This window comes from Neofelis nebulosa, chromosome 5 (genome assembly GCF_028018385.1).
Source record: "Neofelis nebulosa isolate mNeoNeb1 chromosome 5, mNeoNeb1.pri, whole genome shotgun sequence".
NCBI classification, from domain to species: Eukaryota; Metazoa; Chordata; class Mammalia; order Carnivora; family Felidae; genus Neofelis; species Neofelis nebulosa.
Window position 1 is genome coordinate 77,949,981 of NC_080786.1, and position 27,604 is coordinate 77,977,584.

Sequence of the window (27,604 nt, forward strand, 5' to 3'; positions counted from 1 at the left end):
TCATTTAGTGGACGTTTACTCCACACTATATGCTTTACATGTATTTGCCCATTTAGCCCTCCTAACAACCATGTAAATTAAGCATTGCCTTCCCTATTTTTAGAGGGGGAAAAATGAGACCAGGTGTTCAGTAATAAGTATGGTGAGAAGAAAGAAGGAACCCCCAAGGCTTTTAAGAATGCCTCTCTGGCCGTACCATTCTGCACACTTCTAGAAGCACAGAGTTAGCTCTAAGAGGATCGAGAGACGCGCTGCCCAATAGAACACTGTGGAACTCCAAGTCAGAAGGCAGGGCTTTGAATCTTGCTCCTCCTCCTATCAGCTATTTGACATTAGACAAATTTTGTGTTTCTTGACCCCTCGTTCCTTCACCTCAAAGATGGGGGTACTAATAAAAATCTCACTGAGCTAGTGTTGACATACGCAAAAACCAAACAAACAGATAATCCCAAAACCTCACCTAACACAACGCCTAACACACAGTGAACTCTCAATATTTGGTTATCATTATCCTGTTGCAAACACAACACTTAGTAATATGATTTAAACAATCAGCTGATAGTAGTTGGGTACAAAGTCTTTGTGTTGTGCCATAGATTTCTGAGCTTGGCTTCTGATCTTCTCCTGCTTGAAGCTGTTGTAATTTTGTAATTACTCATCAAACTTTTACCCACTAGTTTGAGCATCCACTGATGATTCCTGCCTGAATTAATTATTATTATGATAGAAAACTTCTAATTCTATCATTCCTTCTATATTTATTAGTTTGGATTCTACTATAAAGAAGAGCTTTCTCTTCTCTATTTCTCCATACCAGTTTACTTATAGATATTTATTTATACTACAAACAATATAAATATATATAATATAAATATGTAAATATTTATATAAATAACTTTGAATGTATGTTATATTTACATATAATACAAACTTGTTTATATTAATGGATTCTTATTTTATTCAGAGGGTTATAATCCATTACAATCTTTATTTGTTTTGATTCAAATTGTCCCAGATTTGGCCAGTAGAGACTCATTCAAGTTGATTCCCTGTTCTTTAGACATAGTCCCATCATTCTTTGAGCACATCTTTATTTTCTGTTACTACAAAATGTTTCAGTCTCACCCTGTACTAACTGAGTTCTCGTCCTGAAATCAGTCCCCAAAGTACATACTTCTCCAAAGTACGGATTCCTTTCAGAGGAGAATGGAATTTGGAGCCAAATTTTGGGCACTAAGTGTGCTCATTGCTACTGGGTGTCTTTGCTTTTAGGCTTTATCAAGGCCAGAGCCAAGAAATATATGCAGGTATATATACATATCTCATCTCAGGCCAGCTGGCTGGCTGGCCATCCATGTTAAAAAAACCAAGTTGATCCTCAGACCTCCAACTATAGCCCAATTTTACATTATCAACTGTAGCCTCCCTCTCATTCTGTATTTTTGAGCTCCCTTCTCCAACAAACTTTGTTTCCATTATCTACAATATATTTATTTGCTCACTCTAAAAATATACAGAAAGTGGTTTCAGAATGTTAGCTACAACACTGTGAAAAACAAAAAAGAATTTAAGATTTCTTGACACTTCTTTTCAGCCAACAAAGCACGTCCTCAAAATACTATTTTCAAAAGTTACTTAGATTAGTTCTTACACACTCCTATTCATTTTTGTTTGTATTTCACTCTAAGGTTTTTTCCTCCATTCCCAATTGATTCTTTGTTTCCAAAGTCAGAATTATATAAAAGGTATCTTCAGAGAAGCCTTGCTTCCCCCATTTCTTTTACTGTATCCATCCCTCTCCTTTCCATCTTATTCCCACTCAACCCTTACAGTTTCTAACTCATCCTTCCTGTTTATTTTTGCACCGGTGAGCAGATACATGGATATTTTTTATTGCCCCTTCTTTATTACACAAAAGGTAGCATATTAACAATTGTCTTTTGTACACTTTTTTTTTCACTTAACAATATATCCCATGAATCATCCCATATCTGGTCATAGAGATTTTCCTCATTTAGAACCAAATTTGATCCCAACACTTCACTTGCCTGAAAACCTTTGGTGGCTTCTCTTGGACCCTTTTGGGTAGGCTTTTCAGCCAGCTCCAGAAAAACCTTTACCTGTGGTACAGCTCACCTCCTCATCTTCACTCGAATTCTCTCCTGCCCCACATGCTCCATGTTCCTTCCAGCAAAATCATCCTGTGTCCTCCTAGCACCTAGCAAAGTACCCAACACATGGCAGCATCTCATAAACATTAGCTAATGGACTAACAAACACACCATGCCTTTAATCTACCTGGAATGACCCTCTTTCCTTCCCATAACAAACTACTACCCATACCCGGTTCTAGATTAAAAGTTCCCTTCTCTTCTATAGCTTTTTCTGACTCTTTGAGCAAACTCCACTGTTCTTCCAGCTGTGTTCCCTTAGAACATGCAGGTCCTCTAACTTCTCTGTTGTGGTGGCTGGTGGGCCCGTGCAGGAGACAGACACTCAAACAGATAATTAACACACATGATGGGAAGTGTAGTGGTACGGACATGTACAAGGAACCGGGGGGCCATCTGGTAGTAGGCATGCCAGGTGGGGGTGGAAGAGACTCCTGAAGGAGCTGAGGAGGAGTAACGAGACAAAGGTGTATTTTGCAACAATTCCACAAATACTCATGATCACTGTTGTTCCACGGTAGCTCAGCGCTTGGCTTCGTGGTGGAAGAAGCTGTACCATTTACCTCCACCAGGATAAGTCAGGGGCCTGGCACGTGGCCTGACTCCCCAGACGGTCACTGCCGTCCACCACATTCGCTCAGGACAGCCCCTCTGGCTTTCCGCCTTTGGCAGAGATGGCAGCTCCCTCACATGAGGTTTGCTCCAGCTGACATCACTCAGCATTTCCCTTTCAGCAGCCCACTCAACACGCCCCTCTCAGAGGCTCTTTACAGTATGCACAGTCTTCTTATTACCACCCTGAATATCCTTCCTGAGAGGAAAAGAAAGGGTACTAGGGTTTTCTAAATAATGCTCAGATTGGGTGTTGTCAGCCTTGGATGGGAGAAGAGTGTGTTTTATGTCCCTATGGCTATGTCACTCTGAGCGCTTGCTTCGGCTCCCCGGGCCTCAGTTACCTTGTCTGTAAAATGAGGGGGTGGGGAGAACACGCCTTCTAGCTCTGCAATTTCATATCCCGGATCAAATTCTATTTGTTCTGTACAGATGTCAGCATGGAAATCACAAGTCAGAAGGAAGACAGCACATTCAATGGATGTTGACTTGCACCCCAGGTCTCTCTATTCATCAGAATGAATCAGCCATAGCCAATTACCCAGAACAAACACCTCTTCATCTTCTCCCTGCTCTCATAAAAGCATTAATTCATGAATATGGCATCAGATTGGGGGAGCTTATTTATGTGCACACGATGAGCTATATAACAAAACCATAATGAGTACTTTTTTCTAAGGGAAGAATAACTAAAAGCTAGAAAGATAAGAACTCCTCTCTCTTCCCAGACTTGTGACAAGTCACATTTTGGTAACTGTCCTATGTCTGGGCTTGTGCGCCTGCGGATCCTTCTTAAACTCTGTGACTCCTACGCTGCCTCTGGAGTTCAGTTCTAGTGTCACCTGCTCTAAGAAGCTCCCTTTAACTGCCTGGCCTGGGCTTGGCATGTCTTCTCTGCCCTTCAGTAGCTCCTCGGGCTTTTCTCCATTATGGCACTTGTCACACTGCAGTAGACTTGCCAACCCTTCCCTGTGAGACTCTGAGCTCCATCAGGGCATAAACAGTGTCTGCCTGTCAGCTTTGTGGCTCTAGCTACTATAAGATTTCTTGGGGCTCATTTCTTGACCAGTAGAAAAGATGTTCTCAACCTTTTTTGACTGAGACCACTTGCACAGAGCAAAAGATCCTACCATACCTGTTTGCATTCCCAATGGGAAAATAATTTTAATATTGAAATTCTAATTTTAACATTGAAATTGTAATTTCAATATTAAACTCTAAATTTCAATATTAAAATTCTAATTTCAATATTAAAATTCTAAATTCAATATTAAAATCATAATTTTAATACTAAATAATGCATGCAATTTTAATCTTAAAATAATGACCTGTAAATTTGTAACTATAATCTATAAACTTACAATAGTCACTTTATTCAGCCTAGCCAATTTAGGAGTTTTTTTTTTTTTTAACATTTATTTATTTTTGAGAGAGAGAGAGAGAGAGAGAGAGAGAGAGGGTGGTAGAGAGAGAGAGGGTGGTGGAGAGAGAGAGGGTGGTGGAGAGAGAGAGAAAGAGAGAGAGAGAGAGAGAGAGAGAGAGAGAGAGAGAGAAAGAGAGCGAGCAGAGGAGGGGCAGAAAGAGAAGGAGGCACAGAATCCGAAGCAGGCTCCGGGCTCTGAGCTGTCAGCACAGAGCCTGACAAAGGGTTCGAAATCACGAACCGTGAGATCATGACCTGAGTCGAAGTAAGATGCTTGATGGACTGGGGCGCCTGGGTGGCTCAGTCGGTTGAGCGGCCGACTTTGGCTCAGGTCATGATCTCACAGTCCGTGAGTTCAAGCCCCGCGTCGGGCTCTGTGCTGACAGCTCGGAGCCTGGAGCCTGTTTCGGATTCTGTGTCTCCCTCTCTCTGACCCTCCCCCATTCACGCTCTGTCTCTGTCTCAAAAATAAAAATAAACATTAAAAAAAAAAAAAAGATGCTTGATGGACTGAGTCACCCATGTTAGGAGCTTTTAAAGTTGTTTGAATTCATTAATGAACTGCCACTTTCACAGTATAGTTTATCACATGGGGGTCCCTCCAAAACTCATGCCCATTTTGGTCCCTTCTCCTTGAGTCTGGGCTGTGCTTACGATTTGCTTTAACCGAAGGAATGCAGAAGTGACATTGTGCCAGAGTCAGGTCCAAGCCTGAAGAAGGCCCAACAGCTTCCACTTTTGTGTGCTTGGGAGCATTGAACACTGTGCTTGGGAACACAGTGGAAGGCTTCACATTACCTGGAGGAGAAGTGAGCCACCTAGCTGATGGTAAAAACTAAAGCCCCCCCTGGGCAATCCCATTGAAGCCATTCCAGCCAGCATGCAGTCACTTACGCTGTCCTTGCTGTGCTGCCGGACATGGAGGACAAGAAGCTGTTTTGGATTTTGCTGCCTTAATAAGACATGATGTGGAGCAGAGATAAGCTGTCCCTGATGAGCTCTGTCTGAATTCCTGATGCACAGAATCATTCAGAACAGTAAAATGATTGTTGAGCCATTAGATTTGGAAGCAGTTAGTTATGTGGTCACAGATAACCAGGGCAACTACAGAAGCACTTTTGGGTGCAGAGTACATATGTACCTGTTTAGCAAGAGAATACACATGATTCAAGCTTGAACTGCAACCTGTTCATGTCTTAAAATCTAGTAATTGGGAAATTATAGGCCTAAAATATTTTTGAGGCAAGTGTATGTCACTACATGCTGTGAGGTTAACCAAATATCCTCCAAAAGCTAATATGATAATGATGAAGTTAAATGAACCCTAATTTCTAATTAAAAGGCAAGAATAGCAGTAGCTGAACACCACAACCAACTCAACGCAAGTCTGACACTGCAGGAAAGCAATGTCACTTTCCCGTAGGTCACAGGGTTCTAACCATCAAGCTGAGTGAGGAGGCAGTAAGTCGCTGAGTATTTAGAAGCAGCCAGACTCCACAGATAACCGAATTAGAGCTCCCTGGGGAACATAGTAACGGGCTAATTTGAGTTTATGAACAGCAAATATGAGTAATCCCTAATAACTCATTTAATAAATTACCAGTGTATATTCCTTGTACAAACATAAAAATAGAAGTCTTGGGATTGTGTGCTACCTGTAACAACTTAGAGAGGACTTGCATTTAAGGACTTTGCATCTCATCTGCACCCTCAGACTACACATAAGAATCCCTGCTCTGGGGGCAGTGTGAAAATGTCAAGCTGGACAAAGCTGTCCAGGTGGTGGGGGGTGGGGGGGGGTGCCGTGCAGGCTCCTGGGAGAAGCTGAGACCTGATACTCAAGGGGGGCTGCCTTTAGCACAGGCAGGCAGTGTCAGGCTGGGAGGCATTTACAGCCCAGGGGTAACATAGCTTGTGTGTGGGACACTCGTTCATTTAATTGTCCACCCATTCCACACTTCACTCCAACAGTATGCCATAGCAGCAACCTCCATTTATAGACTACCACACATCTGGTGCTTTGCATGCTTCATGCACAATAGCCACCAAACCCCGTGAGGGAGCTATTTTTTTATGCCCATTTTACAGCCCTAACAACAGTCCCAGAGTGATTCTCCCAAGTTCATCCATCAGTAAGTGCCAGAACTATTATTTGTACCCAAGTCTGTTTGGTCCCGCAGCCCATGGTCTTTCCTTTCATTATGAGACAATAAAACAAGTAAGTGCCGGGCCCTGTGTTAGGTGCTGATACCATCAATAAGCCGACCATGGAGGACATAAACCCTCATCCTCAAATTGGAAGGTAAACTGGAAGCCAGAGGAAAAACCTTGGCCTGATCCTGGGAAGCCAATAAATAGTATTTGAGGAAAATAACTACATTATATTAAACATGAACACAGAATAGAACAGAATGTAAACTATGCAGGAAGCTTGAAGTAAAACATGAGACTTCAAAAAAACTTGCTCTGGCACTTGGGTCATCTCTGTTCTTTCCACATAGGAGAATGTAGTCTTGGCTTTGCTGCTGGGGGAGCTACAGTGGAAATGCTGAAGAAATGGCCTCACAAATAGCAACACCAAGACCTGATGTAGCTCCAGAGCTAAGGGATGTGAGGGGTGCTGGGGTGACGCAGGGAAAGGATCATGAGGGGAAATTACTACTTAGGGAAAATGACTCCTATCCAGTCTCAGGGGGCCTTCTTCCCAAAGCATTAAACACAAGTATGGCATTGAAATTAGACCAGAATTTAAATCCTGGCTCTACCACTTGCAATTATGTGACATTAAACAAGTTGTTCTTCATTTCTAAATGAAAATAATAGGGGCGCCTGGGTGGCTCAATTGGTTAAGCATCCAACTTCAGCTCAGGTCACAATTTCATGGCTTGTGAGTTTGAGTACCACGTTGGGCTCTGTGCCGACAGCTCAGAGCCTGGAGTCTGCTTTGGATTCTGTCTCCCTCTCTCTCTGCCCCTCCCCCACTCACACTCTGCCTCTCTCTCTCCCTCTCTCTCTCTCTCTCAAAAATAAAACATTTTTAAAAAAGAAAAAAATAATAATAGTAACACATGTTTCACAGGGGGTTGGTATGAGAATTATTTGTATAACGTTTATGAGAGTCATAGCAAGTAAAATTTCCTGATAGTGGTTCTTCAGGCATGATCCTCACACAAGCAGTTACTGGCACTGCTGGGAACATGAAAGAAAAGAAAATTATTCGCACATACCATAGACCTACAGAAATTTAGGGTGGCCCCGTAATCTGTGTTTTACAGAGCCCTGGAGATTCCGACGCATGCCAGTGTTTTGTAACCATTGCTTTACTTTAATGTAACGGACAGGACTGAGAGGAGAAGCTTGGGATACCAGGAGCTATTCCTTCTTAAGAGAGCCCTAAAGTAAAGCAGTCAGATCTCTCAGTTCTACTTTCCTGAGATAGGAAAACATCATAGGGAAGCCAGAGCCCCATGATTGCCAGATGCCTGTTATCCTGCCTTAGTTACTAAAATTCTCATGTTATGATTTATATTCCCTGCAGAATTTTCCCTTCTTTGCAATCTGGATCTATGTTTCATATTCCTCCATTTTGTGCCAAATGTATCATCTGGAGAGGGCACAGAACAGATAACAGGCGTTCCCTACCATAAAGTGAAGGGCAAAACCCAACAAACAGAAAATCCTGAGAGGGTGAGAATATGACAACTCTATTTCATGGTGCAGTTCACTGCTGTGTCAGAAAGGAAACTGTCAAGAGCTGGGACACCACAAGGCATGAGTATGCAGCTTGGCAGGTCTAGAAAAAGACAGCCTGTAAAAACACACTATGGTGTGCTGCATGCTTATGTTGGTGTGTGTTAACAATAACCACGGACAAAACCACACCACAGAGACAACATTTGTATTTGGAACAGTGTGTGAAACCACATTTAGCTTGGAAAGGCCCAGCAGACCAGGAGGAACTTGTGGTGAGCTGGGCCATGAGCATCCTCTATTTCATTTTCCTCTCCCTCCTCTGCTACTTACTGCCTCCCATTCTCTAATTCTCCTGTTTCTTTCCTCCCACTTCTTGCTCCCCAAGAAGCAAGAAACAACAGCTAAACAACAGCTGAACAACAGCTACTATTTATTGAGAATCTAATGCCTGTTCTACATGAACATAATCATCAAAATAATCTTTCAGAGGAAGAATTAGTATTGCCACCATATGTAGGATCAGACTCCTTGCAGGCAGCTGAGCCATCATTCAACCAAGTCGGCCTGAATGCAAAGCACATACTTCTGGTTTTCAGATGTAGGAAGATAATTAAAACCATTTCTAGATTGTAAACTGCCTGAGGATCAATTTTCTGGCTCATCTGAGGAGGCCAGGATTTTTCTTCCTCCACCAACTTCATAGAATAACAATAAATGCATGGATAATCATGCAATAATAATTAAGCACCATGGACAACGGCACCTGGGGGTGCTTACACCTCATTCTGACTCCAGACTACATGTCCCTGCGTGGCCCTCTTCATCCCAGAGGTATCTAGGCCCCAGTTTAAGAAACACCTCATATATAATAGCTAACCTTTACAACATGCCAGACTGTTGCAACTAATTTATGTGAATTATCTGGTTGACTACTCATAACAACCCTATGAGGAAGATACAAATATCCTGCCTATTTTAAAGATGAGGAAACTGAAGCACAGAGTTTTAAGTAGCTTATCCTAGGTCATGTGGTTATTAACTGATGGGTGCACGACTCAAATCCAGGTAATTTGATGCTGGAGGTTGTTTTTCACCAGTATGCCACGTGACACAAGATAACAGGGGCACTAAAATCACACAGCAGTACTTGATGTCAGACAGTCATCAAGAAAATACAAATACATCTATAACAAATATATTTTAAAATATAAATAGTCTTATTTGAATAAAGCACAGAATGTAAAACATTTCATAGGGGACTCATGAATTCCAGTTTCAGAAATACCACAGTTTGATGGAGTTTTGGAAACTAGGAAGAAAGACACATTAATTTCCCAAGAAAATCAGAGAAGGTGGAGTGGTATGGCCTGGAGCCTTGGGGTCTACTGCTGGTTCTGACATTTAGTAGCCAGGTGACTTTGGTCAACTGACTTCTACTCTCTAGACCTCAAGTTCCTCATCTAGCAATTGCAGATAGTGGAGTCATAATACTTAGGGTTCCTTCCAAGAGTAACTCCATTTTCCTTCCAGAAATGTTAGACACCAACTCTTTGCCATGACAGCATCTGTTGCCATCATTTTAGGCTGGGAGATGTCACTTGTTTTTATATTCATTTAAATTATACTTCATTGGATAGACACAATAGTAAGATACTACTGCCACAGTATCAAAACCAGGTAATATCCTTGTTGGTGAGAAAGCAAGAAAATGGAAACTCTCCAGCAGGGTTGGTATGGAAGTAAATTAGCCAATATAGCCCTATGTATCAATAGCCTCAAAATGTCCATTTCCCTGTAATTTTATTTGTGGCCGAACTGTTCATAATAACAGAAATTCCAAACAATTTAAATGTCTCACAGTATGGGACTGCTAAATACATTTTGGTACATGCATCTAATTAAATACTCTGAAATCACTGAAATGCAGTAAAGAATTTTAAAAAATCAAATCCATGGAGAAATGTCTCATACAGATTAAATATCAATAGCCAAAATTTAGTTAAACTATTAAAACTATAACTATTTGTAATAGGTGCTGAGCTGTGCCAACCAGATCTTCTTTCGGAAAGAAGGATTTATTGCCCCAGCTATTTGAGAGTGCTGCTGGCACACAGCTCTTAGCTGTCAAACCTTTTTAGGAATTGCCTTAGCTGGAAAAAGTTGCCTTGCCTGAGGTCATGCCCCCTCTCTGGACAACCCACATCCAATTCCTGAATGATACGAAGGGGAGGGGTATGAAGGCCCAGTCTTCTCAGCCAAAGGAAAACAACCCAGCAGGGCCTTCCCAGTCCAATTTCTTCCTTTGCCAAATCCTGCTCTGTCCCTTCCCCTCCTCAAGTGGTGATCCCAAGAGCACTCCCTTTGAAACTAATAGCCCTCCTGCACTGCAAGCTGCATCTCAGAATCTGTTCCCCAGGAAATTGGATCCACAACAACATGGAAATTAAGGGGGAAAAGCCCACATATTAAGTAACTTCTTGCTTAAAAAGAAAATGAAAACATGGAAGTATTACATGTCAATTTAGGAAATATGCCATTTGGTTATAACAATGCTTAAAGGACATGTGTGGCCTTAAATGGATTTCTTATAAAACCAGAAAGATGGAAAAAGGTGAACTAAACCTCAGCCCAAGAAGCCAGAAAAGGAAGAAAAGAAATCTAAATAAAGCTGAGGAGGGCAGTACTAAAGGCTGAAAGTAATGGGCTTGTACCCAAAACAAGACAACTGGACAGTTCGGAAATAAGATCAAGAGCTCTTTTGGGGCCCCTGGGCGGCTCAGTCGGTTAAGCACCTGACTTCGGCTCAGGTCATGATCTCGCAGTTCATGAGTCCGAGCCCTGCATTGGGCTCTGTGCTGACAGCTCAGAGCCTGGAGCCTGTTTTGGATTTTGTGTCTCCCTCTCTCTCTGCCCCTCCCCTGCTCATGCTCTGTCTCTCTCAAAAATAAAATAAACATAAAAAATGCTTTTTAAAAAAGCTCTTTTATTGTTTTGAAAAAAACCCAATAAAATAAATCATTCTTTAGGGGGAGAGAAAGAGAGAGGTAGAGAGAGAAAGACTGAGGTAGAGGATGGGGAAGGAAAGGGGAAGGAAGGAAGGGCGGAGAAGAAGGAGAAAAACTGGCAATATTAGGAATGCAAAAGGGCGGGGGGGCGCCTGGGTGGCTCAGTCGGTTGAGCAGCCTGAGCAGCCGGCTTCGGCTCAGGTCATGATCTCGCAGTCTGTAAGTTCGAGCCCCGCGTAGGGTTCTGTGCTGACAGCTCAGAGCCTGGAGCCTGCTTCAGATTCTGTGTCCCCCTCTCTCTCTGCCCCTCCCCCACTCATGCTCTGTCTCTGTCTCAGAAATAAACAGGAATGCAAAAGGGGGCATAACTGTAAGTTAAAGAGATTTTATTAAATTATGAAAAAATAAGACAGCAACTTTATAGCACTACATGTGAAAAACAAGATGAGAAAATTCTGAGAAAACAAATTATCAAAAGTGACTCAAAAAGTAGAAAAACCTGGGGCGTCTGGGTGGCTCTAGTCGGTTAAGCCTCTGACTTTGGCTCAGGTCATGATCTCACAGCCCATGAGTTCAAGCCCTGTGTCGGGCCCTGTGCTGACAGCTCAGAGCCTGGAGCCTGCTTCAGATTCTGTGTCTCCCTCACTCTCTGCCCTCCCCCCCCCTCAAAAATAAATAAACATTTAAAAAAATTTTAAAAATTTTTAAAAAAAAGAGGTACAAAATCCTGACTAGTCAATAACTGATGAAACTGAATCAATATTCAAAAGTCTACTTGCCCCACTCTCCTGGTCTAGACAATATTACAGGCAAGTTCTAAGAATCATCAAGGAACAGATAATTAATTATCTTACATAAGTTGTTCCAGATGTTAAGTTACAGTTTATTTTATGAGGCCAGTATAACCCAGTTAACAAAAATGGAATAAGGAGAGCACAAATAAAAAATAAATTATAGACCAACCTCCTTACTAAATTAAGCAACTCCCACCATAAACCCCCCAGACTTGGTATACTATTAAAAGGACAATACATGGAGTTTATTTCAGGAAAGCAACGAGATAGATCCAAATTATAAAGCCTATATAATTCACTATATTAACACAATGAAAGAGAAATTCATATGAACATCTTAATAAATTCAGAAAAAATATTTGATAAAATTCAATACCTAAGTATGATGGAAAAGCAAATACACACACACACACACACACACACACACACACACACAGGAGGCACCTGGGTTGCTCACTCAGTTAAGCGTCTGACTCTTAATTTCAGCTCAGGTTATGATCTCAGGGTCATGAGACTGAGCCCTGTTTGAGATTCTCTCTCTCTCTCTCTCTCTCTCTCTCTCTCAACCCCTCTCTCTGCCCCTGCCTCTAAAAAAAAAAAAAAAACAAAGAAAAGAAGAGGAAAGGAAAGGAAAGGAAAGGGAAGGAAAGGAAAGGAAAGGATAGGATAGGATAGGAAAGGAAAGGAAAGGAAAGGAAAGGAAAGGAAAGGAAAAGGAAAGGAAAGAAAAAAAGACATCTCTAAGTGCATGAGAAGGTAAATGGAACATCCTTTACTTCACAATAGCTACTACCAAAACCCCACAGCAAACATCATACTTAAACGGCAAAGTATTAGAAACACTGTCATTAAAATCAAGGACAAGATAAGGATGCACGTTATGATATCTACTATTCAACAAACTACTAGAGGTCCTAGGCAATGCAATTAAATAAGAAATAAGAGGTGTACATATTAGAACAGAAAAGAGGAAGCTGTCATAATTTTTAAATGATAGGATAGTATAAAAACCAAGAGAATGAAACAAACTATTAAGGAATTTCAACAAAGTAATTGTATATAAAATCAATATTTAAAAAATGAATTGCTTTCCTTCACACGAGCAATAGCCATTTAGAAAACATAGCATAATAGAAAAAGATCTCTTTCAAAATTTTAATGAAAAGTGGAACGTTCTCAGAAATTAACAAGAAATGTGAAAGACCTTTATGAAAAAAATCTATAAAAATTTACTGAAGGATATAAAGGAAAATCTGAATAAATGGAGAAATCTATTATTCGTAGAAAGGAAGGTTCAAGTTCGATCTGGTACTTACTATGTATGTGACCTTGGAAAAATTTTTAAATCTTAATCTATCTGAGCCCTAGAGTCCTCATGTGTAAAATGAGAATAATGGAATCTCCCTTATAGTTATTATGACTATCAGAAGTAACAATAGAAGTAAAAAAAAATTTAAAAATCTCAGAATCTTCTGCAACATTTTTAATAGTCAAATATATGTATGCAATCTCAAAAAAGACATATGAAAGGATGCACACAAAATATCATAATTAATACCTCCAAGGCACATATAAAAATTAGAAGTTGAGTTTCCAGTATCTGTAATGTTGTAATTATTTTAAAAAGGGGGATATATTATTTGTATAATTTTTAAAATATAAAGGAGATTCCTCTTTTCCCCACTATTTTGGTCGGCTTCTTTCTCTTTTCTCTGGCATAACCCAAATCAATCTTCTCAAAGTTTTCTTACATTGGTTAGAGATTGGAGAACATTGACTTGAAGGTAGATGTACTTGAAGGTATTCATTCATACTACATATGGACATGTATTGTGTGTGGGCTTATAGTATGAACAACGTGCATTGTATGTCTTTTTGTACTTTATGAGTACTGTATGTGTATATGTGAATTTCAGTGTTTGTGAACTATACATAGATGTATATACCACAAATACCCCTGAAATTTTCCTACACCAGAACTGTTATTCTGTACATCACAGTGTATTGTTTTTCAGCTTGAAGTCCTGTTCTATCTTCTATTTATCTTTCCTACAAAGTTTGGTTAAAATAATGATGTTCAAAAGTCAATTATACTTGTACATTCACTCATCTCTTAGTATGTGTAAAATACTCTGCTAGGAGCTGTGGGGGCTTCAGAGATGAATAAGGAGTGATCTCAGTCTTCAGTGAACTGACGGTCCAAGGGGGATGCCACAAAGCTGCCATAAAAGGTATAGTACCAGGCTGTATGAGCTAAGGGCTATGGAGTTCAGAGACAGAAGAGCTCAGGGTACAATGATGCTCATGTGGTTGATTAGGAAGAATGAATGGAGGAAAAGACTCTCATTTACTAAACACACCTGTCATGCTTAGATTGGGGACAGGAATGGCTGAAATCAAAACATCAAGACTCCTTTTTATTTGCTTGTTTGCTTATTTTTGAGAGAGAGAGAGAGAGAGAGAGAGAGAGAGGAACAGAGGATCTGAAGCAGGCTCTTCACTGACAGCCCAGAGCCCAATGTGGGGCTCATAATCACAAACCGCAAGATCATGACCTGTGCTGAAGCTGGATGCTTAGCCAACTGAGCCACCCAGGCACCGCAAAATGTCAAGACTCCTAAACTAGGTCTAATTTAAGAGTTTCCTCATGCTATGAGATTATTTCTTACATTTTCAATTTCAATAAAAATTACAGTTAATGGATGTCTTAGCTCAAACTAATTAGGAGTGTACCATTTCATTTCCCCATATCTTCCAAACTCATGAGTTGTCTTCATTTGTGTGTGTGTACGGGTTGGCAGTGGGTGAGATGTCAAGGGGCAAGTCCTGTGGGCTGTAAAGGGCTTCTCCTCCTGTTTTTTCACAATACAGGTTTCTGATGAGGAAAACAACGTGCCAACAGTATCCTACACCTGGAAATCTACGTCCGTCAGAAAACAGAAAAGACTATCACCCTGGAGTCCAACAAACCCAAGTCCATACCTCACCCATGACATTTCCTGGATCTGTGGTCTTGAGCACATTAGTTACTCCTCCTTAATCTCTCTGAGCCCAAGTTTTCCCAGCTGGAAAATGGAAATAGTGGTATCACCTTATAGAGTAGGATTAGACATCATGAATAGAGACTTCCTAGCACACTGCCTGGCACATAATGCTCGATGGATGCCAACTGCCTTCCCTTCTTTATCAAATGCAGGCAATTGTGCCAACATTCCCTGATATCTTAAAACAAGTGCCCTCATATAGTGGAGAAAGGGGTTTAAGATGAGAGAAGGTATGAATTTAGGGATGGAAGGGAAAGATGATGCTTTCAGAGCTAGCTGTTTTAAAAGATGAAACATTATGGGGCGCCTGGGTGGCTCAGTTGGTTAAGTGTCCAACTCTTGATTCTGGCTCAGGTCATGATCTCACAGTTTGTGAGACTGAGCCCCACATCGGGCTCTGCACTGTTAATGCAGTTAGTGAGTGTTGCTTGGGATTCTCTCTCCCTCTCTCTCTGCCTCTCCCTGACTTGTGTATGCTCACTTGCTCTCTCTCTCTCTCTCAAAATAAATAAACTTAACAAAAAGATAAAACATTATAAATTTTACCTTCACCGCTAAAAGCAATTAGTCAATAAAGCAGAAGACTATGACATAGGCATTTTGTGGCAACTTTTGCTTGCAATGATTAGGAGTGACTGGATACATGAGCTGGATTGGGACACTGGGGGGGTTTGGAGAGAGCACAGAATTAGTCTTTTGGCTGAATGTATTTAATAAATCATCGCCCAATTGGAGAGGCTGGCCTCCCCGGGTGAATCACTCAACTAGACAAAAATACCCGACAGAAATCAGCCCCCACTAAAGAAGAAGAAGAAAGAAAAAAATCATTTGATTTGATTGACATTGTTTTGAACAGAGCGTGAAATAACACACTGAGCTTAGTTTGGTCAGAAAGACATCCTGTTGCTGATGAAATCACATGCATTTATTCAGTCCTCCAACCATTTCCTAGGTGTGACTTTTAAATATATAAATAGATCTACTCTCAAACTTATCTTCCTCCTACCTCCACCTCCAAAATGAAATAACACAGACTTTCTTCACTTTTTCAATGGAAATGTCATTCTCCACATTCAGTGGGCTTGATAATGGGTATTATTTACCTTTGACCTCCTTCCTCCTCCCAAAATTTCAATACCAAATCAGAAACCAACTTAGCAATTCTTTTATATTATTTCTCAGCTCTGTTCCTTTCTTGTGATGGTACCCCCAATTTCTGACTAATTGGCTCCATCTTTGATCTTTATAATTGCCTCCCTCCATTTCAGCCCTCTCTGTACTTGAGTCCTTTACCCTACAAAACCCACCAGTTTCAATTATTTACTTTCTCAAGAACCAATACTTGCCTCTTACTGACTACCAGTTTGTGTTCAACTGCTTTTTCCAAGCATTCAAAGTCCTTTCTCATCTAATCTGAACTGATCTCCCACTAGTTTTAGGCAGACAGTGAAAAACCTGGGAATAGAGATGATGATGTCATCCACTCTTTCTGCTAACAGTCGGGATTCTGGGACAAAAAGGAAGCAAACCGTGTCAATACTGGCTATCACTTTCTGGGCTACGATTCACCATATGCTCAATCTTCTACCTCCTCAGTGCGGGGGGCATGGATCTCCCTACAGGCTGACGGGGAAGGGGATTGAAGAGCCAGGATAATACCATGAATATGTCCAAAGTGTGGAACTACTGGTAAAACAAAAACAAGCAGGAGACGGGACATGCTTGGTGACAAATACACCAAGTATTGTACTTGGTGTACTTGTATACCTGTGCTGTATACAACACAGGCACATGTGGTTACAAAGAGTACTAGAAGCTGTATTTATGCACTGACATGTATCCATGGTCATATGGCTTTGGATCCAAAATTGGTTTATAATGGGGATTCATGTCTCTGAAGACAGAGCACCTAGGATATCTCATGACTGAGCAGAAAAGATGAGGAACATATGTTATATCATTGTGAGGATTTTCGACAGGCCACTTGGCCACAAGAAGGAAATGGAGGGTGCATTCCTAGCCACCACTGTTCTGGCACAAGGGAAGCTGGAGCACAGAAAGGGAACCTGTACTAGCTGAATGTCTGCAGAAAGGCTCATTTGGCTAAAAGCAGAGAATCAGACTGGTGTTTTTTTATTTCCCTTGTTGACATGGAGTAAAGAAATTTAATTGAATAATGTCCTCTGGACCTCATTCTGACCAACAGATTTTCCTCGCGTTTTCAACAGAAACGTCATTCGCCACATTCAGGGGGCTTGATAATTGGTATTATTTACCTTTGACCTCCTTTCTCCTCCCAAAATTTCAATACCAAATCAGAAATGAACTTGCTAGGTGAAGTAGGCATAAGAGACATCTTGAGAGAAAGAAATACTCCTCACTCAGAGGTCATGATTGTCAAAGAGAAATCTGGTTGTAAAAAAATTAAAAAAAAAAAAGCCAAGAATGCTAAATTTACACAAGAGGAAAAAGGAATGATTCTTAAATAAATAAAAGTGCCTGTAAGACTAATGCATGGGTTCATATCTGAAAAGGACATTTAGAAATAAAGAAAATGCATACAATCATGGAATATATAGGGGGTAGGAGTCAACATTGGGGAGAAACAGGGGGACCCAAAGTTCCCTCATCCCTCAAACACAGCAGTATTGAGGCCAGAAGACTTGGAATTCTAGGAATCTGGGCTACAGAGTGACAGAAACATCTCTAGGAGCCCACGGGGACAACTTGGGGGGCCATAGGTGCATGACTACAAACTGGGAGAGATAAAACGGGAAGCCTAGGCATGGCAGGGAGGGATCCCCTTCTGTGGAGAGACAAAAGGAAGAGAAAGAGAGGCTGTGGAAGGGTAGGACTATATTTGGACAAGAGAAAAACCATGGACTGGGGAATGGAAAAAACAGAGAAAGAACAATGTCTACCTCATTCTAGGCTTACGAGGCTTTCTCAGGACTGGGGCCAGCCACCCTGTTTGCGTGCCTGGGGAGGAGGGGAGCCAGCCCAGGGCTCAGCAGCGAGCTCAGAGGTGCAGTCAGAGAGAGCAGTCCCCTCCTTTGAGTGTGGTGGGAAGAAGGCATATAGCCGCTCCAAGGACAAAGGACCCTGCAGGTGCCCGCCAGCCAGAGGCCCTTTGTCAGCTGGCTGGGTGAAGTGGCACTACTCCAGAATTGGGGTGCTCAGAGTGGGATCCTTTAAGACATCCGGGTTTGAATCCATCAGAGCGCCTGGGAGGTGCGGGAGACTGTGGACCAGGTAAAACTGGCCCACTCGTGCCTGCGCAGCACTGTGAGGTTGGTCTGAAGACAGTGGTATGGGACACCCGATCCGGGTAGGAGAGACTGGGGTGTTGCCAGTTTTCTTCCCATCACCAACAAGGTGGGGCTTCAGGGGACAGGACAATGGTCCACAGTGGGACAGGACAATGGTTCACAGTGGAGGCAGAACCTGTCTACACCAAACCACACCCCTCCATGCCTGGTAACTGCTATCTACCAGAATGAGACCGACACTGCCTGAACCAGACAGTCCCTCCTCCAGACCAGTGCAGCCACTGGTTCCTAGGCACCATCAAATATCAGTAAAGCAGTTTTGCATTTTTCGGATTTGGTTCTTGGTCCATTCTTATTTGGGGTGTGTGTGTGTATGTGTGTGTGTGTGTGTGTGTGTGTGTGTGTGTGTATTCCTTCCCTTTTTTCCTCTCATTTCTTCCCTTCTCTATTCTGGTTGTTTGGTTTGTTTAAGCAGACATTTTTTAATCTATTCTTTTTACCCTTTTTCTGTATCTCTTTCTTCTTTATTTTCCTCTCTCCCTCTCTCTGGATTAAGCAGTATAGTTTCTCTGATTCTCTGCCTGGTCAATTTTTTTTCTTCTTTTCTTTTTTTCCACTCCTGTCATTTTTCTCTTTGTATGGGATAAGGCTTCTTCCACCACCCCCTCCTTCTTATATTTTTTCCAGGGTTACTTCAATGAGCAGATCAAAGCACATCTGGTGGAAGGTCCAAACCACCATTAAGACTAGGGAGATAAAGCAACCAGAGTCACAACAGAGAACACACAACACATTCCAAAACACCTCCTGAAGGGCCAGGCCCTGGACAGTGTATGACCCCTTTTTCATATAGTAGTGCTCACAGATGCAGGACACATAACAAGCTATTAAAACACATAAAGGACAGAAAACTAGCCAAAATAACAAAAGGGAAGAATTCTCCTCAAAAGAAATTCCAGGAAGAAACGACAGCTAGAGAGTTGACCAAAACAGATATAAACAATATATCTGATCAAGAATTTAGAATAATGGTCATATGATTAATAACTGGGATTGAAAAAAGCATAGAAGACAACATAGAATCTATTGCTGCAGAGATCAAGGAACTAAGAAATAGTCATAACAAATTAAGAATGCTGTAAATGAGGTGTAAAATAAACTAGATGCAGTGACAGCAAAGATGGAGGAAGCAGGGGGGGAATAAGTGAAATAGAAGATAAAATTATGGAAAATGAAGTTGAGAAAAAGATAAGAAAATACTAGACCACAAGAAGAGAATTATAGAACTAAGTGATTCAATAAAATGTAATAATATCTGTATCATAGGAGTTTCAGAAGAAGAAGAAGAGAGAGAAAGAGGTAGAAGGTTTACTTGAACAAATTATAGCTGAGAACTTCCCTAATCTGAGGAAGGAAGCAGACATTCAAATCTGGGAGGCACAGAGAACTCCCTTCAGATTCAACAAAAATAGGTCTTCTCCTGGCATATCATGGTGAAACTGGCAAAAGACAAAGATAAAGAGAAAATTCTGAAAGCAGCTAGGGACAAATGGGCCTTAACCTAACAAGGGCAGACACATAAGGGTAGGAGCAGAACTGTCAACTGAAACTTGGCAGGCCAGAAAGGAGTGGCAGGAAATCTCCAATGTGTTGAATAGGAAAAATACACAGCCAAGAATCCTTTAGCCAGCAAGGCCATCATTCAGAATAGAAGGAGAGATAAAAGCTTTCTTAGACAAACAAAAATGAAGCAGTTAATGACCACTAAACCAGCCATGCAAGGGAGACTCTGTGAGTGAAATGCTGCAAAGACTACAAAGGTCCAGAGACATCACCACAAACATGAAACCTACAGATAACACAATGACACTAAATCCTTATCTTTCAATAATAACTCTGAATATAAATGGACTAAATGCCCCAACCAAAAGACATAGGGTATTAGAATGGATTAAAAAACAAGATCCATCTATACGCTGTCTACAAGAGACTCACTTTAGACCTGACGACAACTTCAGATTGAAAGCGAGGGGATAGAGAACCATTTATCATGTTACTGGAAGTCAAAAGAAAGTTGGAGTAGCCATTTTTATATCAGACAAACTAGATTTTAAAATAAATACTGTAACAAGAGATAAAGAAGGTATTATATCATAATTAAGGGGTCTATCCACCAAGAAGAGCTAACAATTGTAAATGTTGAGGACCCCAATGTGGAAGGAAGCATCCAAATGTATAAATCAATTAATCACAAACATTAGCAATCTTATTAATAAGAATATGGTAACTGCAGGGGACTCCATTTACAGCAATGTACAGATCACCTAGGCAGAAAATCAATAAAGAAACAATGGCCTTGAATGATACACTGGACCAGATGGACTTGACAGATATATTCAAAACTTTTCATCCAAAAGCAGCAGAATACACATCCTTCTTGAGTGACATGGAACATTGTCCAACACAGATCACAAGCTGGGTCACAAAACAGCCCTCAATAAATATAAAAGAATTGAGATCATGCCGTGCATATTTTCAGATCACAATGTGAAGAAACTTTAAATCAACCACAAGAAAAAATTTGGAAAGCCTCCAAATGCATGGAGGTTAAAGAATATCCTACTAAAGAATGAATGGGCCACCAGGCAATTAAAGAAGAAATTAATAAATATATGGAAGCAAATGAAAATGAAAACATGACAATCCAAACCCTTTGGAATGCAGCAAAGGCAATCCTAAGAGGAAAATACATTGCAGTCCAGGCCTATCTTAAGAAACAAGAAAAACCCCAAAACTTAACAGCACACCTAAAGGAACTAGATGAAGAACAGCAAAGAAACCCCAAGTCCAGCAGAAGAAGAGAAATAATAAAGATAAGAGCAGAAATAAACAATACAGAATCTATAAAAACCCCCACAGTAGAACAGATCAATGAAACCAAGAGCTGGTTCTTTGAAAAAATAAACAAAATTGATAAACTCCTAGCCAGACTTCTCAAAAAGAAAAGAGAGAGGATGCAAACAGATAAAATCACAAATGAAAATGGACTTATCACAACCATTCCCCAGAAATACAATAATCACAGAATACTATGAAAAATTAAATGACAACAAACTGGACAAATTCTTAGACACCCACACACTACCAAAACTCAAATGAGAAGAAATAGAAAATTTGAACAGACCCATAACTAGTGAAGAAATTGAATCAGTTATCAAAAATCTCCCAACAAATGAGTTCTGGGCCAGATGGCTTCCCAGGGGAATTCTACCAGACATTTAAAGTAGAGTTCATACCACCCCTTCTCAAGCTATTCCAAAAAATGGAAACAGAAGGAAAGCTTCCGGACTCATTCTATGAAGCCAATATTACCTTGATTCCCAAACCAGATAGAGACCCCATAAAAAAAGGCCAATATCCCTGATGAACATGGATGCAAAAATTCTCAACAAGATACTAGCAAATCGAATTCAACAGTATATTAAAAGAATTACTCACCATGATCAAATGGGATTCATTCCTGAGGTGCAGGGCTGGTTCAACATTTGCAAAGCAATCAATGTGATACATCACATTAATAGAAGAAAGGATAAGAACCATATGATCCTGTCAATAGATGCAGAAAAAGCATTTGACAAAATACAACATCTTTCTTAATAAAAACCCTCAAGAAAGTTGGGATAGAAGGAACATACCTTAACATTATAAAAGCCATATATGAAAACCCCATAGCTAATACCATCTTCAATGAGGAAAAACTGAGAGTTTTCGCCCTGAGATCAGGAACATGACAGGGATGTCTACTATCACCACTGTTGTTTAACATAGTGTTGGAACTCCTAATCTTGGCAATCAGACAAAAAAATGAAATAAAAGGCATCCAAATTGGCAAAGAAGAAATCAACCTTCCACTTTTTGCAGATGACATGATACTTTACATGGAAAACCCGAAAGACTCCATCAAAAAGCTGCTAGAACTGATAGATGAATTCAGCAAAGTCACAGGATACAAAATCAATGTACAGAAATCAGTTGCATTTCTATACATCAAAAATGAAGCAACAGAAAGAGAAATCATGAAATTGATCCGGTTTACAATTGCACCGAGAACCATAAACTACCTAGGAATAAACCTAACCAAAGATGTAAAATATCTGTATACCGAAAACTGTAGAAAACTTATGAAAGGAATTGAAGAAGACACAAAGAAATGGAAAAACATTCCATGCTCATGGATTGGAAGAACAAACATTGTTAAAATGCCAATGCTACCCAAAGCAATCTACACATTCAACACAATCCCAATCAAAATCGCACTGGCATTTTTCTGAGACCTAGAACAAACAAGCCTAAAATTTGTATGAAATCACAAAAGACCCCGAATAGGCAATGTAATGTTGAAAAAGAAAACCAAAGTGGGAGGCATCACAATCCCAGCCTTTAGCCTCTACGACAAAGCTGTAATCATCGAGGCAGTATGGTATTGGCACAAAAACAGACACATAAGCCAATGGAATGAGTACAGAACTCACAACTAGACTCACAAATGTATAGCCAACTAATCTTTGACAAAGCAGGAAAGAGTATCCAATGGAAAAAAGACAATCTCTTTAGCAAATGGTGCTGGGAGAACTGGACAGCAACATGAAGAAGAATGAAACTGGACCACTTTCTTACACCATACACAAAAGTAAACTCAAAATGGATAAAATACCTAAATATGAGACAGTAAACCAAACCCTAGAGGAGAAAACAGGCAACAACCTCTTTGACCTCAGCCACAGCAACTTCTTACTTGACATGTCTCCAAAGGCAAGGGAAATAAAAGCAAAAATGAACTATTGGAACCTTGTCAAGATAAAAAGCAAAGGAAACAATCAACAAAAATAAAAACAACCAATGGAATGGGAGAAGATATTTGCAAATGACATACTGGATAAAGGGTTAGTATCCAAAATCTATAAAGAACTTACCAAACTCAACACCCAAAAAACAAATAATCCAGTGAAGAAATGGGCAGAAGACATGCATAGACACTTTTCAAAAGAAGACACCCAGATGGTCAACAGACACATGAGAAGATGCTCAACATCACTCATCATCAGGGAAATACAAATCAAAACCACAATGAGATACCACCTCACACCTTTCAGAATGGCTAAAATTGACAACTCAGGAAACAAGAGATGTTGGTGAGGATGTGGAGAAACAGCAACCCTCTTGCACCATTGGTGGGAATGCAAACTGGTGCAGCCACTCTGGAGAACAGTGTGGAGGTTCCTCAAAAAATTAAAAATAGAATTACCCTATGATCCAGCAATAGCACTATTAGAAATTTATCCAAAGGATACAGGAGTACTGATTTATAGGGGCACATGTACCCCAATGTTTATAGCAGTGCTTTCCATGATAGCCAAATTATGGAAAGAGCCCAAATGTCCATCAACTAACGAACGGATAAAGAAGATGTGGTTTATATATACAATGGAATACTACTTGGCAATGAGACAGAATGAAATCTTGCCGTTTGCAACAACGTGGATGGAACTGGAAGGTATTATGCTAAGTGAAGTAAGTCAGAGAAAGACAGATATCGTATGTTTTCACTCAAATGTGGAATTTGAGAAACTTAACAGTGTCGCAGACTATGAGTCTGGAGTTCTCTCTTGTCCAGCAAGAGAGCGGATACAGAATTGAATATGAGAGAGCTAATGTCCAGGAGGAAACAAGAGCCCCGAACAGGGGTTTCGTCTCCTTATTTATTGAGCTCACAAGATATTACCCACATGGTGAATGTGAAGAAAACAAGACCTTACATACGTGAACGTGGAGACAACAATCAGAGAGTAATCATTAACTTGTGTAAAAAGCAAAAGGTCGGGGAGACAAGTGGAGTTTGTGATCAAAGTACAATAGTATATTGGCATCAGATGGAAAGTACTTGTGATTCCCATTACAGTATCTCGCTAGCTAACCTCAGGTGTTTTTGCCCCGTGGTGGCGGCTTTCCACCCTAAGCTTTTTTCCAACTCATTTATGTAAGTAGAACCTATTTCCCCACAAACAGAAGACCATGGGGGAAGGGAAGGGGAAAAAATAGTTTCAAACAGAGTGGAAGGCAAACCATAAGACTCTTAAATATAGAGAACAAACTGATGGTTCATGGGGGGGCGGGGAGGGTGGGGAAGAGGGGAAAATGGGTGATGGGCATTGAGGAAGGCACTTGTTGGTATGAGCACTGGGTGTTGTATGTAAGCGATGAATCATGGGAAACTACTCCTGAAGCCAAGAGCACACTGTATACACTGTATGTTAGTTAACTTGACAATAAATTAAATTAAAAATAATAAACAATAAAATATATTAAAAATCATGCAACATATAGGAAGATGGCACAAATTTATACAAATTACATCATGAAAAAATAGCTCAGAATGATCTGAAATTACTAATACAAACAGCAACAACAAAAACGACCATATTGGCAAAAAAAAAAAAAATCTGGACGAAGTTTGGGAAGTGGACTGAGTGGACTGGTTAATTTCTGAACGATAAGAGCAAAGAACAGTTTGGTCTATTGCTTAGGAACAAGGATGACCAGAAGAACTTTCAGTGATTACTGAACCACTCTTATTGATCTCTGAAGAATTTTGGAGAACAACAGCAATAATAAGCAATAATAATAATAAACAGCAATAATAAGAAGGTCTAAAAACAAGCTTATTTAATCTTATTTTCATTAGCAAAAAAGTGGAAGAATACGGATTCTACAAACTACAAATAGTGTGACCATAATATTAATCTTAGCCAAGAATCCAAATCATATTTTAAAATGATTTTAAAATAAAAATCACAAATAATTCCACTACCAACTACAACCAAAATTAACATTTTGCTGTAAATTCTTTCTAGAATTTCCCCATGAATAGATGCATGCCCTTCTTTTGTTTTTAGGTTTTGACCTTTTTATCTCTTTTTTACTCCTTTCACTTAACAGAATATGGTGACTATTATTTGGTGTTACTAAACATTCTCTTACATATAATATCGTTTTCCATGGCTACATAGTACATTCTACACATACATATTTCATTATATAAATGAACCATAATTTATGAATTGTCCCCCATTTTATTTTCTATTACTCATTTCTAATATTTAGATACTATGACCGTTATTATTTCTGCTTTGAGGAATTTCCTGAGGTTTTATCTGTAACCTAATATACAACTGACTTTTGTAAATGTTCTTTGAACCCTGAAAAAAATTTTCATTCTCTGTATTTTGGATATTATGCAGCATATATTCAATGTCTTTTTTTCCTTAATTTTTTTAATGTGTATTTTTGAGAGACAGAGAAAGACAGAGCATAAGCAGGGGAGGGTCAGAGAGAGGGAGACACAGAATCTGAAGCAGGCTCCAGGCTCTGAGCTCTCAGCACAGAGCCCAACGCCAGGCTCGAACTGAAGGACTGCAAGATCATAACCTAAGCCAAAGTCAGACGCTTAACCGACTGAGCCACCCAGGCACCCCTCAATCTCTTTTTTTTTTTACATGTTTATTTATTATTATTTTTTTTTTTGAGAGAGACAGAACACAAGCAGGGGAAGGGTAGAGAGAAAGGGAGACACAGAATCTGAAGCAGGCTCCAGACTCTAAGCTGTTAGCACAGAGCCCAACGTGGGTCTTGAACCTACAAACTGCAAGATTATGACCTGAGCCGAAGTCGGACGCTTAACCCACTGAGCCACCCAGGCACCCTGTAACTATTCAATCTTCATTCAGTATTCATTATATTACACAATTCCTGTATTTATATTATTTCTTGTTTGGTTGGTTGGTATATGAAAGCCTGAGCGTGGCATTTTAAAATCTTTCACCACTAGTATAGTTTGGGTGCAATATCAGTTAATGCAATCAACATTTATTAATGCATATATTTCCATGACAGTATATCTGCACTGCGAATTGGACTCTTTGTTTAGATAAAACAACCCTCATTGCCTTATTTAATGATCCTTGTCTTAGCTGCATTTTGTCTTCTATCAATGTCATGGTTTCTGCTTTCATGTTTGTTGCATCTGCCTGCTACCCTGTCTCAGCATTTTATTTTTAATCTTTGCACATCATTGTATTTCGGGGATGAACATGGTAAATAACATATGGTTGAATTTTATTTTCTGATACAAGATGAAGACCTTTATTAAAAATGGGTTATTTAGGGGCACCTGGGTGGCTCAGTCAGTTGGGCGTCTGACTCTTGATTTCAGCTCAGGTCATGATCTCAGGGTCACAGGATCAAGCTCCCCCATCCCCATTGGACTCCACACTGAGCCTGCTTAAGATTCTCTATCTCCCTCTCGCCAGTTCACACTCTCTTTCTCTAAAAAATTTTTAAAAATATATTTTAAAGCGACCACTTGTAAGCTGTTGTAAATAGGTATTGAAGTTCATCATTTTCATGGCCCTTTTAATTTTCAATGCTTCCTTGCCATCTCCTTTATTTTCTGTCTTGTTTCATATGCAATATGTTTTCTTAGACCCCTGGGTTTGGAAGACAGATTAGTGGAAAAAGAAATTCTATAGCTATTATTTTTTAAAATTAAATGTCAAGAACAGAATGACTCTCATAGTTGAACCAAGGATTTCAGAACATTTTATTGTCATTGTCCCATCCTTTTCCATAGACTCCAGACAAACACCAGTCTTTTCAGGCTTTTAAAGTTGTCATCTGGGGCTTTAAATCCCAACTTGTTGTCTCATAAATTTTTGTGACAATGCATACCTTCTCTTTGAATATATTTTACTTTTGCATAAAGTTTTATTTTTTCTTTTTTGAGAGACAGCATATGCACACATTTGAGCAGGTGAGAAGCAGAGGGAGGAGAAAGAGAATATTAAGCAGGCTCCACAACTTGGGCTCGATCTCATGACCATGAGATCATTACCTACACCAAAATCTAGAGTTGGAGGCTTAACTGACTGAGTCACGCAGGCGCCCCTGCGTACAATTTTAAAACTGGATTCACAACAATAATTTAGACATCTCTTTTTAAATTGGCTTCAGTGCTAATTGCCTATCTTTTATAACATTACTTTCTCCAAATACTTGATTTGATTTTCAGTAAAACAAACTGTGCTCATTGGTTGCACCTAATAGGTAACCTTATTGGGTTTTAGTTTCCTTGCAATCCCTCCATATTTCATTTGCATTTTTGCATACCATATTTCATTTTCATCTCTGCCTGTTCTCATTCTCTTCTGATTTGTAAAAGCCATGGTTCCTTGCCCTCTTAAGAGCATTCCAGTCTCCTAAAATATTTTTTTAGATCCAGCTGGAAGAGTTCATTTATTTTCATTCTGTATGCTATTCTTTGCACCTTTCTCTTGCATTTTCCTTAGTTCCTTTCTGTTTTACTCTTTACTCATTCTCAGAGAAGGAAGCATTCTACAGATTTGATGCTTGTCAAATAACAGGTCCTGGATCTTATTCTCACCGAATGCTAAATTAACAGTGGCAGGTAGATATGCACACGTCTCAGGTGACATCAGGTTTGCAGAATATATTATCCTAGGGTAACTCTACTTGAATTT

The 27,604-nt window shown here is 40.0% G+C and overlaps 1 protein-coding gene across 5 annotated transcripts in view; it reads right to left on the minus strand.

The window, feature by feature from the left end:
* Nucleotides 1-27,604, minus strand: part of DGKG (diacylglycerol kinase gamma) — a 203,024-nt gene that overhangs the window by 161,413 nt on the left and 14,007 nt on the right. The window contains exon 1 of one of the 5 annotated variants that reach the window (XM_058730760.1): nt 21,510-21,605. The exons of the other annotated variants lie outside the window; for them this stretch is intronic. The gene's annotated coding sequence lies outside the window, so the exon portion shown is untranslated. Of the gene's footprint in view, nt 1-21,509; nt 21,606-27,604 lie in introns of those variants that run through there. 5 annotated transcript variants of the gene reach the window in all.